The following is a 15151-nucleotide window of genomic DNA, read 5'->3' on the forward strand; positions in this document are numbered from 1 at the left end:
TTAGTAACTAGACAAGATCATCATTAGAAGGTGATTCAAATTCTTCATCACCATCACTACCACTTTCATCATTGCTAGCATTATCATCACCACTACTACCATCATCATTTTTTACCTTTCATTCACCCTTGGCCATAAGGCATAGGTGTGTAGAGGATGACGGCGGCGATGTTGGTGAAGATAGTGAAGAATCAATTACAATAGCGGCCACCTTCTCATTCTCATTATCACTTTCATTATCAGATGAGCCACTTGATGATTCAATATCCATGAGCCAATCACCAACAATGTATGCCTTGTCATTCTTCTTCTTCTTGTGATATTCCTTCTTCTTGTATGGCTTGTTCTTCTTCTTCTCATCATCAACTTCATAACTCGAGTCATCTTTCTTGCCCTTGTACTTCTTCTTGTACTTGTCTTTCTTGTGTTTGGGGCATTGATGAGCTAGATGACCAAGTTCTCCATAATTATAGCAATCCATTTCGGAGATGGGCTTCCTTCTATTGCTAGTGAAGAATTTCTTCTTCTTATCATCAAACTTGACACCATTCTTGTTGAGCTTCTTAAGCATCTTGGCGGTTTTTCTCACCATGAGAGCAAGACTTGCATCATCAATCTCATCATCACTTGAGCTATCATGATCAAATCTTGCTTTGCCCCTCTTCTCTTGGCTAGCCTTGAATGGCAAATCTTTCTTCTTGGTGGAAGAAGAGCCATCTTGTGGTGTGATGTGCATGTACATCTCATGTGCATTGATCTTCCCTAATATTTGAGTTGGTGTAGCGGCGGAAAGATCACCTTGATGAAGCACCATCACAATATGCACATATTTGTCAATAGGGAGGTGAAAGCTCTATTTTGGTTTTAGTGAATTGATGAAACCCTTAGTGCTAACCTAGTTCATCAAAGTGATTATAAGATAGGTAGCACTACACCAAGTGATGAAGCAAATGAAGATCATGACATGATGATGCCATGGTGATGATCAAGTGCTTGGACTTGAAAAGAAGAACGAGAAAACAAAAGGCTCAAGGCAAAGGTATAAGTGGTAGGAGCCATTTCATTTCAGTGATCAAGAAACTTAGCGAGTGTGATCACATTTAGATTCGATAGCTGTACTATTAAGAGTGAAACTCATATCGAAATGCGGTTATCAAAGTGCCACTAGATGCTCTAACTCATTCCATATGCATTTAGGATCTAGTGGAGTGCTAACACCCTTGAAAATGTTTGTGAAAATATGTTAACACACATGCACAAAGGTGATACACATTGTGTTTAGCACTTGGGAGAAAGGGTTCAAAACTTCACCGGCACCCTATATAGAAAAGATAGGGTTTCACAGAGTGCACTAGACGCTGGTCACGCAGTGACTGGACACTGGGGTCCTGCATCTAGTTAGTGGCGCACAGTGAAGGCCGCCCTCGGTCTCTTGACCAGACATAGGGGACCAGACTTTGGCTGAACATTGTTTAGCATTCGGTCATGCTAATATGACGGCGCACAGAGAAGACGGTGAGTGACTGGACACTAGGTGAGTCCGGTCGGTGGTGACCGGACGCGTTCGGTCATGAATTTCCACCTCTTAATGCTTACTAGAAGTGACCAGATGCTAGGGTCCTATGTCCGGTCTGGCATGATCGAACGCGTCCAGTCACAACTAGTACGTTACTGGAAGTGACCGGACACTGGGCACTATGCGTCTGGTCCTACACTATAGAGTGTTCGGTTACAACTTAAGTTCTCCGATGACTGTTGAGATCGGGCAATCAGCATTTGAAGTCGATGACACGTGGTAAGCATCGGGTGACCAGATGCTAGGGTCCTGTGTCTGGTCGATCTGAATGGCGCATCCGGTCATCCTGATTTTTAGTGGACCGAGGAGCCAACGACTCTATTTCGTGGGGGCTTCTATTTAAGCCCCATAGCTAGCTCAAGCACACCCTCTTGGCCATTTACATTGACATAGCAACCTTATGAGCTTAGCCAAAGCCCTCTCACTCATCTCCATCATTGATTCATCATCTTTGTAAGATTGGGGGTGAATCCAAGTGCATTGCATGAGTGTTTGCATCTAGAGGCACTTGGTGTTCGTGTTTCGCTATGGGATTCGCTTGTTACTCTTAGTGGTTGCCGCCACCTAGATGGCTTGGAGAAGCGAGGATCATCGAGCGGAGGTTGGTGATTATCTCCGGCTCTGATCATGGTGAATGTGAGGGGTTCTTGACCTTTCCCTAGCGGTGAGCCAAAAGGTACTCTAGTAAATTGCTCATGACTTGTATGATCCGCATCTTGTGTTGGTTGTGCGGCACCCTATTGAGGGTTTGTCATATGATGCCAATTAGCACGTGAATCACCACAATGAGGACTAGCTTGCCGGCAAGCAAGTTAACCTCGGTAAAAAATCATTGTGTCATCATTTGATTCTGAGGTGATTGGTATTCATTCTTGTGATTGATTGGTTCATTCCTCAACTCAGCGGTATAATCATCTTGCTCACTCTCTCTTTACTTTACCGCAAACTAGTTATCAAGCTCTTTAGTGTAGCTAGTCGTGAGAGCTTATTAGTTTGGTTAGTGTGGCTCTTTGGTTAGCCTTTGAGAGCACACTAACTTAGTGTAGAGACATAGCCATTGTGTGGATAGAGACTATATAAACTAGAATTGTGGTAGGTGGCTTGTATTTTTAGTTGGCTAGCACAACACTCGCTTTGCCTCATATTTGTCTAACCAGTTTGCTAAGTGTTGTTGTAGAAATTTTAATAGGCTATTCACCCCCCTCTAGCCAATAGGACCTTTTAGGAGGACACTCAAGATCTTTTTTATAACATCAGAGGGGTGCATTTGTGTGAGTCCAAGCCCATTGACTTCCTCTACAAGAACATTCAAGCATGAGTATATCTCATTGGCATTTTCTCTAGGAGGCATCTCAAATGAATTAAGTTTTTTCATCACAAGGTGGTAGCGTTACTCACGCTTACTCTTGGTTCCCTCATGGAGCACACAAATATCTAACCATAGTGCATGGGTGTTAATGAACACGGGGATCCTGATGTTCCATCAGGTGATGGTAACTATCGTTGTGGTGGAGAATGACACACCGATCTGGCTTCAGATCCAAAGATCGAACCCTGCAATCTTAGCACCACAGCTCCTCTAGTTATCAACCAAGTCATGGACCAGGTTGGCCTCGCAAAGAAGGCTAATCCTTGCCTGCACAATGAAGAACACAAGCAAGAACAAGAAAGAACACAACCAAATTGCAGATGAATGATTATCTCATGAAGCTGGGGTCTCACAAACCGATGAATGGCGAAACTGTTCTTGACAGAATAATCTAAGCAAAACCCCCAAAACCTAGTGATGGTAGTGGCATATGATTATAAAGGTCTTAGGGTCATTGCCTACCCTGGACGCGCCCCCTAATGGGCCCAAACACGATACACGGTCCAACGGACCACAAGAAGGTGTCGTAGCACCCTGGCAGATTCTGGATGCAGAATTGTTTCGACCATTCCTATTGATTCTGAAGAGGTTTTGACGTGAAACCACATGAATTGGCTTCCTTATCAAATTAGCTTTCCATCCATATGTGGATCATTGAAAACGGAGTCCGGATGCATCCTGGGAGACCAGTTTAAGGCAAACTGGTCCTAGAGGCCGAGGTAGACTCGAATTCTTGTTGGACTGGGCCTCCGGCTTGTGTTGGACGTCCTTGCTGGTCATCATCACCTCCACCACTTCCTCTAAGTCCTTCATGACCCTGTCCAATATTCCTAAGAAAGATAACATCATTAGGTAGTAGTCTATTCTCAAAAGTATGAAAAGTGTCGCTTAAGAACAAGCTCACCTCTAAATTGAGTTGTCGCTTTCGAGCCCGGGTTATTGGACCTTGCATGATGGTTGGAGGATCAGCGGGTACCTCTAAAGAAGTGATGTCCTCATCATCCTCCCCCTCTTGAATTAGAGTCGTCCTCGACTCAAGCTCATCTTCTTCTCCCAAATAAGGTTTCAAATCTGCAATGTTAAAGGTGGGACTAACCCCGAACTCGGGTGGCAATTCAAGTTTGTAGGCATTATCATTTATTTTCTCAATGATCTTATAAGGACCAGCTGCTCTTGGCATCAATTTAGACTTATGCAGCTCAGGAAATCTATCTTTTCTCAAATATAACCAAACCAAATCACCCGGTTTAAGTTTAATCTCTTTTCTACCTTTACTACCAGCAATTCTATACTTTTCATTCATGCTTTCAATATTTGCTTTAGTTGTTTCATGCAACTTATGAATAAAATTAGCACGCTCTCTAGCATCACTATGTATTCTCTCAGTAGTAGGTAAAGGCAAAAGATCAATAGGAGCATGGGGGTTAAAACCATACACTACCTGAAAAGGACTTACCTTGGTGGTGGAATGTTCCACCCTGTTATATGCAAACTCCACATGCGGCAAACACTCTTCCCACATCTTCAAATTGCGCTTCAAAATGGCTCTCAACATGGTGGACAATGTTCGATTTACAACCTTAGTTTGCCCATCAGTTTGAGGATGACATGTTGTAGAAAATAGCAGCTTGGTCCCCAATTTATTCCACAACATGCACCAAAAATGACTCAAGAATTTTGCATCGCGATCTGAAACAATAGTAGAAGGCATACCATGCAAGCGAATGATTTCTTGAAAGAAAAGGTCAGCAATATAAATAGCATCATTGCTCTTATGACAAGGAATAAAATGTGCCGTCTTAGAAAAACAATCAACCACCACAAAAATACTATCCCTCCCCCTCTTAGTCCTTGGCAAACCCAACACAAAATCCATAGATATATCAGCCCAAGGAGTAGAAGGAACAGGAAGAGGCATATACAAACCATATGGATTCAACCGCGACTTAGCTTTTTGACATGTGGCACACCGAGCCACGTACCGCTCTACATCTTGCCTCATCCTTGGCAAAAAGAAGTGTGTGGATAGCACCTCCTCCGTCTTCTTGGCACCAAAATGTCCCATCAATCTGCCTCCATGTGCCTCCTGCAACAACAAAAGACGAACAGAACCAACTGGAATGCATAGGTGGTTAGCTCTAAACAAAAACCCATCATTGATCATAAACTTATTCCATGCATGTCCCTCTCTACAATTAAGCAACACGTCCTTAAATTTAGGATCAAGCACATATTGTTCTTTTATTGATTGAAGACCAAAAATCCGACAATCAAGTTGGGACAGCAATGTATATCTTCTAGACAAAGCATCAGCAATCACATTATCCTTCCCTTTCTTGTGTTTGATAATATAAGGAAAAGATTCAATAAATTCAACCCATTTAGCATGCCTACGATTTAGATTATTTTGAGAGCGAAGATACTTAAGCGATTCATGATCAGAATGAATAACAAATTCTTTAGGCCACAAATAATGACGCCATGTCTCTAAAGAACAAACAAGTGCATACAATTCCTTATCATATGTGGGATAATTAAGAACAAGGCCATGCAATTTTTCACTAATGTAAGCAATGGGTTTACTATCTTACATCAAAACACCTCCAATGCCAACTCCACTAGCATCACATTCTAGCTCAAAAGTCTTACCAAAGTTTGGAAGTTGTAGCAATAGTGTGTGTGTAAGCTTGTCCTTCAAAGTGTCAAAGGACTCCTCATGTGCCTCTCCCCAATAAAACACCACTCCTTTCTTCATCAACTCATGCATTGGGGCAGCAATGGTGCTAAAATCTTTGACGAAGCGGTAGTAGAATCCTACAAGACCAAGAAAACTCCTCACCTATGTGACGGTTTGGGGAACCGGCTAGCTCTTTATGGCTTCAATTTTCAACTCGTCCACCTCAATTCCCTGTGGAGTTACAACATAGCCAAGAAAAGAAACTTGATCCGTGCAAAAGATGCACTTCTCAAGGTTACCAAATAGACATGCATCACGTAAAGCATTAAAAATAGCACGTAAGTGATCCATATGTTCATCAAAAGACTTGTTGTAAATCAATATATCATCAAAGTAAACTACCACAAAATGTCCAATAAAAGCTCTTAAAACCTCATTCATTAAGCGCATGAAAGTGCTAGGTGTATTTGTCAAACCAAAAGGCATAACTAACCACTCGTACAACCCGAATTTGGTTTTAAACGTAGTTTTCCATTCATCTCCAAGTTTCATTCTAATCTGGTGGTAGCCACTTTGCAAGTCAATCTTAGTGAAAATTATAGAACCACACAACTCATCAAGCATGTCGTCTAGCCTAGGAATAGGATAACGATACCGAATAGTAATACTATTGATGGCTCTACAATCAACACACATACGCCAAGTTCCATCTTTCTTAGGAACCAAAAGTACAGGAATGGCACAAGGACTAAGGCTTTCACGTACATACCCGTGGTCCAAAAGGTCTTGGACTTGCGCTGCTGAATTTCCTTAGTCTCCTTAGGATTGGTTCAATAGGCAGCTCGGTTGGGCAAGGTCGCTCCTGGAATCAAATCGATTTGATGCTCTATCCCTGTCATAGGTGGCAGCCCTAGGGGTATCTTAGCTGGAAAATGTCCTCATACTCCTGCAAAAGGTTAGTGACAGCAGAAGGTACTAAGCTAACAATATCATCAAGCGAAAACATAGCTCGTTTGCATACCAAAGCATAGCAAATATCATCATCAGAAATTTCAGCAAAGTCACATTTTGTTGCAAGCATAACACCACCCTTCAATTTAATCCCCTCAACCTTAGAAATAGATGTAGACTTATCCTTTTTAGGTGGGAAAATAGAATTAGCAACTTACTGATTTTCAGATTGAACATCATTCAAACTAGCAGCGCGTTCTCTATCACCTTGTACAATTTGAGTAGGGGGTCAAAGGTACCAAAGTAATTTTCTTTCCTTTATGCACAAAAGTGTATTTATTACTTCTACCATGGTGTGTAGCATCATTATCATGTTCCCAAGGATGACCCAATAAGAGTGAACAAGCTTGCATAGGTATTACATCACAATCAACAGAATCAGCATAAGAACCAATGAAAAATGAAACTCTGCAAGTTTGTGTTACCTTTGCTTTACCAGAATCATTTAGCCACTGAATATGGTATGGACGTGGGTGTGGGCGTGTGGTCAAGCCAAGCTTCTTGACCAAATCAGAACTCACCAAATTGTTGTAGCTACCTCCATCAATAATGACACGTGCTCAACGGTCGCTGATGACGAAGAAAATCTAGAACAAGTTATGGCATTGTAGCTTCTCAGGTTGCTAGACTTGTGAACTAAGCACCTGCTGTATAATGATGCTCCTATAGGATGCCCTAGCCTCGTCACCAAGGACTTCACTGTCATCCTCATCTGCATCTTGGTCTTCTTCATCCTCAATGTCAGAGGTGCTAATGTAACCATCTTCTGTAGCAATATATGCCCGCTGACTTGGGCAGCCCTTCTGCACATGGCCAATGCCATGGCAGCGGTGGCACTGAATACCCAAAGTGCGTCCCGTCGATGCAACAGATGAGGAACTCTTGGTAGGCACCTGCAAAGAATTTTTACCTAAATCTGAAGGTCGTGTGGGAGGTGCCTTAGGTGTAGCAAAAACTCCAGAGGCTGCTGGTCGCTTGCTCGCTGGTGGAGGCACCCAAAATGTGGTTGGCTTGGTCAGCCCTGAAGATGGTGCCGTGCGTGGCGTGTATGTGCTGGTGCTAACCTTGCTCTTGCCCTGCTGTTCATGCCCCTGCTATTCCTTTTTTGCAAGCATAGCAAACTGAAACAACTGGTTGACAGTGTTAAATTCTTTATAATCAACAATGTCTTGAATCTCATGCCTCAAACCCGAATAAAAATGACAAATGGCATCTTCATTTCCCTCCACAACACTACAGTGCATCAATCCCTTTTGGAGCTCACCATAGTAATCCTGTACAGATTTATCTCCTTGTTCTAAACGCATCAATTTCTTACACAAGTCTCTATGATAAGAAGGAGGAACAAAACAATCACGCATAGCTACCTTAAGTTCTTCCCATATACTAGGTAAAGCATTCTGTGCAGCTAGCCCATTCCACCAAATAATGGCAAAATCCTTAAACTCACTAGTAGCTTGTCTAACTCTATGCTGCTCAGGTACAAGGTGGGCACTAAACTTTTGTTCTACCGCCATCTCCCAATCAAGATATCCCTTAGCATCATAATGACCCAAAAAAGATGGTATTGTGAACTTAATTTTAGCATAAGGATCATCGGGCACACAGTGATTATTACATTGATGGTGGTGGTGGTGGACACCACCCATACCTATCGTGTTGCGGCGAAGACGTTGTCGTAATCTCTCTTATTGAAAAGTTGCTCGACCTATGTTCCCATTGGCATCATACACCATATCTTGACCATCGGTGTTGCTCTCGGAGACATCATTGTTGCCTGCCACAAAGGTTTCCAACTCAGTAACCTTGTCGGTTGGCATGGAAATTCGCTTGTCCAATCTCTCCATGCTATTGCCAATGTTGAGTTCAATGAGTGCGTCAGTGATGGCCTTCCTGATGGCCTCATTCATCCTTTTTTGGGGATCCTTTACAATAGCTTGTAGTTGCTCTTGACTGACACACTCGTTGAAACCCTTAGGATAATTATCTCCAGTCTGTTCACCTCCTGCCATTGAAAACACAAAGATAGGAACAAACGGTGAAAGTTATCCCTACCAAATGACTACGTGGTTGTAGTGGTGTCACTTTTCACAGCAAATGAAAGCGTCTTACCAAGCTTTTACAAAGTTCTTACCAACACAAGCAGTGGGCGGTACAACCGGCGGCTGGTTCGTGATACCTATGAGGCAGTGGTACCAAAATTGCAAGGCCCTTTGTCTGTACTGATCTGAAGAGTTTGTGGAGCTTGGAAGGCAAACAAAGAGTAATATGTATATCTGGCACACAAGTCAGTAACAGAAAGTAATGCTAAATTATAGTCCAAAGTACCTGTTCTCGTTGCTGGTCTAAAATGCTCCAAGTACCAGGTGTGTAACAAACAAGCAAGTATGGTGGATAGCAAGGTGATAGGTGTGTGAAAAACAAGTATAGTGGATGGAAACATCAACACAAACAAGGAACCAGATAGCACATGCAAACACAACTCACTTTGGTCTTCTCTATGTGCTCCTCTAGATATTGTTCCTCTTTTGCCCCTCTTTTTTTCTATTTTTTGGGCTATCGTTGTTTTTTTGGAAATTTTGACTTTTTTATTTTATTTTTTTGATATTTTTCCTTTACTTAGAAGCACAAAAGAAGTAACCACAGAAAATATGAGCTCAAACAAGTGTAAGACGTGGCCTATGGAATTTTCAGAAAACTTGCTCAAAATCGATAAAAACCTTGTGACCACAAAAAGAGGATCTTGTGACCACTTTTTGACCAATCTAAAAATTTTGAACCCCAATAAGCTAGGGGATGGACGGATCCAAAAAAAATTTTGATCGATTTTGATATATGGAACGTTGAAATTGGAGTCCGTACGCAAAAACTAGACTAGTTTTAAGAATTGGCTCCGAATTAGAGGATAAAACGGGAACAATGTGTGCAAAATTGGTAACAACAATAAAGATTTGATAAAAATGATGGGGGAAAACACACGAACTGGACTCTAACACGACCTAACCAGCAACAGAACTGGACTCTAACATGACCTAACCAGCAACAAGACCTTGACCAGGACACAAACTCAACACGATGGACTCTGAAACTGAAATATGCAAAGGCTATGGCGCGGAAGGTTCTAGGACAGGAAAAACGAGTATGGCACTGGACTATGGGACAAATGCGAAACACTCAAACTAGGGAATAAATGTGAACCTAACGGTATACCTTAGCTTTGATTACCACTTAATGGAGACGGGGATCCTGATCTTCCGTTAGGTGATGGTAACTATCGTTGTGGCGGAGAATGACACACCGATCTGGCTTTAGATCCAAAGATTGAACCCTGCAATCTTAGCACCACAGCTCCTCTGGTTATCAATCAAGTCATGGACTAGGTTGACCTCGCCAAGAAGGCTAATCCTTGCCTGCGCAACGAAGAACAAAAGCAAGAACAAGAAAGAACACAACCAAATTGCAGATGAATGATTATCTCACGAAGTTGGGGTCTCACAAACCGATGAACAAAGAAACTGTTCTTGATAGAATAATCTAAGCAAAACCTCCAAAACCTAATGACGGTGGCAGTGTATGATTATAAAGGTCTTAGGGTCGTCGCCTACCCTGTACGCACCCCCTAATGGGCCCAAACATGATACACGGTCCAACGGACCAAAAGAAGGTGTCGCAGTACCCTAGCAGATTCTGGATGCAGACTTTTTTTAACGATTCCTATTGATTCCGAAGAGGTTTTGATGTGAAACCACTTGGATTGGCTTCCTTATCAAATTAGCTTTCCATCCATATGTGGATCATCGAAAATGGAGCCTGGATGCATCCTAGGTGACCAGTTTAAGGCAGACTAGTCTTGGAAGCCAAGGCAGACTCGAATTCTTGTTGGACTGGGCCTCCGGCTTGTGTTGGACGTCCTTGCTGGTCATCATCACCTCCACCACTTCCTCTAAGTCCATCATGATCCTCTCCAATGTTCCTAAGCAAGATAACATCATTAGGTAGTAGTCTATTCTCAAAAGTATGAAAAGTATCGCTTAAGAACGAGCTCACCTCTAAATTGAGTTGTCACTTTTGAGCCCGGGTCATTGGACCTTGCATGACGGTTGGAGGATCAGCGGGTACCTCTGAAGAAGTGATGTCCTCATCAGGTGTCTTTGTGGTTTCGCACATGGTTAAAAACATCTTTGCAAAGCCCTCTAAAGAGGGTGTTTCTAGCCTTTGCATTCCACTTCTCGTAGTTAACTTCATCACCATGAAGGTTTGTGGGATCCTTAGGATTTGGGAAGCCTTGTGAGGCAGCTCTAAGTACTCCAACATCTAAAGCTTCTAGATAAGCTTCCATATGAATTTTCCAATAAGAAGAATCATCTCTCTCAAAGATAGGAGGGGGTCCATCCTCATGGGACATCTTGCTCTAGGTGGTTAAGCCTAACTTAGCGAGCACGAGGCTTTGATACCAATTGAAAGGATCAAGATGCCCAAGAGGGGGTGAATTGGGATAATTCTAAATTTTATGCAATAATTAAGTCCTACACTTAGCCCACTTCACCCCTTGTGCTTAGAATGTGTTTCTATTGTTCTACCATACAAAAGTTTTGCACCCTAGGTTCCAATCCTACTCTAGCATGGCAATTCTAGGAATGTAAAGACATGAAATGAATTGCTCAAATGTAAATGATCAAAGTAAAGAGAGGGAAAAGAATACGGCGATGTTTTCCTGAGGTATCAGAGAGTCGCCACTCCCCACTAGTCCTTGTTGGAGCACCCACGCAAGGGTGTAGCTCCCCCTTGATCTGTGCAAGGATCAAGTGGTCTCTATGGGCTGATTCTTTGACACTCCATTGTGGTGAATCGTCCACAACTGCTCACAACATGACTTGGGTCATCCACAAGCTTCGCCGGATGATCACCAAGCTCCTAATCACCACCAAGCTGTCTAGGTGATGGCGATCATCAAGAGTAACAAGCACAAACTCTCACTTGACCAAGACAAGCCTAATGAGAAAGGTGGATGCACACTTGCTACTCTCCATTCACTAATGAGGACCTTAATCTTGGATTCTCAAATCTCAATCACCTCACTAGGCTCTTGCTCTCCCTTGCACTCCAAAGGTGTTTCTTAGCTGAATGAATGGGCAAGAGACCTCCCATGGACGAGTGGAGTAAGTATTTATACCCCCTCATTCAAAACATAACGTTTGAAGGCTGAGTCAGCATTCTATGGGTTGACCAAATGCTCCGATCAGGGTGACCGGATGCTCCGGTCAGTTATACCCACCACTGTGTTAGAGAAAGTCGTTAAGCTCTGATTGGACTCTGACCAGCGTCTGGTCAGCACTGACCGGACACGTCCAGTCATCAAAAACCCTCTCTAGAACCTTACTAATGTTGATCGGATGCTGGCACCTAAAGTTCGGTCACTTCACTATTCAGCATCCAGTCAGATACCAGATTATGACTAGCGTCCGGTCAGCACCCCAGGATGCGTCCAGTCATAAAAACCCTCTCTAGAACCTTACTGATGTTGACTGGACGCTGGCACCTAGAGTCCAGGCACTTCACTATTCAGCGTCTGATCAGTACTAGACGACTACAGTTGATCAAATGAACTAACTGGACTCACCCTCCAGCGTTCGGTCACAACTAGACTAGCATCTAATCTGTCATTTGACCCTCCATTTACTTCTAACTCAAAATCCTATGTGAATGAAGTTGACTCCAGGCTATTCCTAAGCTACATAGTGCTAGGTTTGACAAGTGTGCACCACACCTAACCCACTAGACTCACCTAGGTCAAGCTACTAGTCCATACCCCCCTTAATAGTATGACCAAAGGAAAAACAAAGTCCTAAACTACTCTAAGTGTCTCTTCAACACCAAACGACACTTAGAACTTGTACGTCCTTAACCTTGTCGTCCATCCTTTGAAAACCGAAATGATTTCCATCGACAGGGGCATGACAACCATGATTGCCCAATCAATTGCCATTACCATGATCTAACTTAAATTGCCTCTACAAAACACACGTTAGTCATAGTAATCTCATGTCATCATTAATCATCGAAACCCAACTAGGGGCCTAGATGCTTTCAAAGTGCCCTAACAACATCAAAGTAAGTCAATTTATGTTCGATTTTGAGTTTTTGGTTGGTGTTCATGCGGCTAGGGTTTCATGGGATGTAGGATGACCCAATACTTGTGACATCATCATGTCGGAGGTGCAATATGTTGCATACTTATGCAACCCAGAGTAGCTCCCAACTCGGTGGAAGAAGGTGATCCCTCCTAGGTCTGGAGAATGTTAAGGTGGTTTTGTCGACCGCATTGTGGACATGAAGCAAGAGGTGGATGCACTGAACAAGAAAATTGATAGTGCCATGAAGGATGTGTTGGAACTGAAGTTGCAAGTATAGAGGTTGAAAACAGATTATGTTGTGATAGCGGTAGTGTGTGTAGGTGTAGCTTTGGGTTGTATTATGAGCAAGATATGGACCTAGTCAATTGTATGGAAGTAGTCAATTAGGAAGCATTTTGTATTCAAGAGGGTGAACTGGAATCTATGTATGTTGCCTGCACTATGTGCATAATTCCAAGGAAACTGAAACATAACAAACTAAAAACTAAATTTACTAACAATAGCATTGCTTTACAAAGGCATTCAAGCTTGTTCAACTTTACAAGCAGCATAGGCCATTAAAGTCGCTCAGAAAAAGCATCCAGTTTTTGCTTGTTCAAGTTCACAAGTTTGACAGGCCATTACATAGGTCATCACAGAAGTACTGATCCAGTGCATAGGCTATCTCAGGCAACTAAAAGACATCTAGAAACACTACATAAACCTCCAGGCCATCACCTAGCCGGTGACAAGCCATCACAGGCATTACATTACCAGAGACTACAAAATAAGTTCAAAGGCCATCAAAAAAGGTCGTCACAACCATCACAGTCTCACTATCCATCAGAGATGAGGTCGATCAGGCTTCTCACAACCCTTGTTGGAGGAGCAGCAGCATCCTTTTTTTGCTTCTTTTTCAGTGGTGTTTTTTCTTCTTAGGGGTTTTCTTCTTCTTTGGTGCTTTATTCTTCTTCACCTTCGATGGTCCAGTAGTATCATCTTGTGGTCTCTTCCTATGTACACACATATTCCAGTTATGTGCCATGATAAATGAAAAGAATATAAATGATAGAAGATCAGTGAAATTAATGTTAACCTTTTATTTGTTCTAGCAGTCTCACAATCCTCTCCAACCATTTCAAGCTTGCAAGTCTTGGAGAAGTGGCCAAAACCTCCACACCTTTTACATCTAACTTTCTTTTTGTTGGCCCTTTTCTCTAGGCACCCTCTTTGCCTCACAACCTTTGGCCGACCTACTGCTCTTCCAAGTAATGGTGGGAAAACCTTGTACACAAGATCAATTTCTAGCCATTGTGATCTGTCTGGCATTGGTTCTACTCTACCTTCATAGGCAGCTATGAACTTAGCAACAGAGTAATAATCATGCACAAAGTCAGCTACTTGCATACCTCTATTAGACAAGATCTAAGCCAAGGCATGCTTGCATGGCTTGCTAGTTACCTGCCATTCCCAGCATGAACACTTTTGATTCTTAAGACCAGTTGTGTGTCGTTTATGGTTATTCCAGTCATCTAGCAGTGTTACCTCTGCAAATTCATCATCACTGACTTTAACCTTCACAACTTTTAGATTTTTGCTTATAAGGTTCAAGTCCTTCATGACACCAGGAAGGATTCCATCCCCCCATTTATGTGCAATCTTCTTCCTTATGTACCTTTTCTCCATTATCACCTCTCTTATCCTGTCAACTAGCTCATGGATATGTAGCCTTTGATCTGAGCATTGAAGCTCGTAGAGACATTATTAGTTAAATAATCACATTTACTTTCCTTAGAGAAGCCACATCTGTACCATATCCTAGGATGATGCTTCTGAAGGTAGTCAATAGCAGCTAGAGCAAACTCAAAGATTTTCTTCATATCCCACCTAAACATGACTTTTATGTAGTTCCTTTTAGCAGGATACAGATGATCAGTGAAAACATCCCCTGAGTAGTGTGTCATGAAGTTATTGTACATGTGCCTTGTGCACTACCTATTTTTAGCCTATGGGAAAATAGCCCCCACAACTTTCTCTAACCCTTTACATGCATCACTACATATTACTAGTCCTAGCGGGTCTCCTATGACAATGTGCAAATTCTCAAGGAACCATTTCCAGTTGTCCTCAGTCTCTGAGTGAAACACACCAAATGCAATATGGTACAACCAGTTATGCTCATCAACACCTGGTTCTGAAGCCAACTATCCAATATACTTTCCATTTAGAAAAGATGCATCTACTTCTACAAAGGGTCTACAACTAGCTAGGAATCCATCAATGCATGGCTTCAAAGCAACAAAAACCCTCTTGAACCTATTCTTCTTACCAATCTTCTCCAACTCTATTTGTGCTCTACTTCCAAGTGAACTTATTTCTATCTATGCAACCCAATTGAAAGGAAG

The sequence above is a fragment of the Miscanthus floridulus genome, chromosome 13 (assembly GCF_019320115.1).
Source record: "Miscanthus floridulus cultivar M001 chromosome 13, ASM1932011v1, whole genome shotgun sequence".
NCBI lineage: Eukaryota > Viridiplantae > Streptophyta > Magnoliopsida > Poales > Poaceae > Miscanthus > Miscanthus floridulus.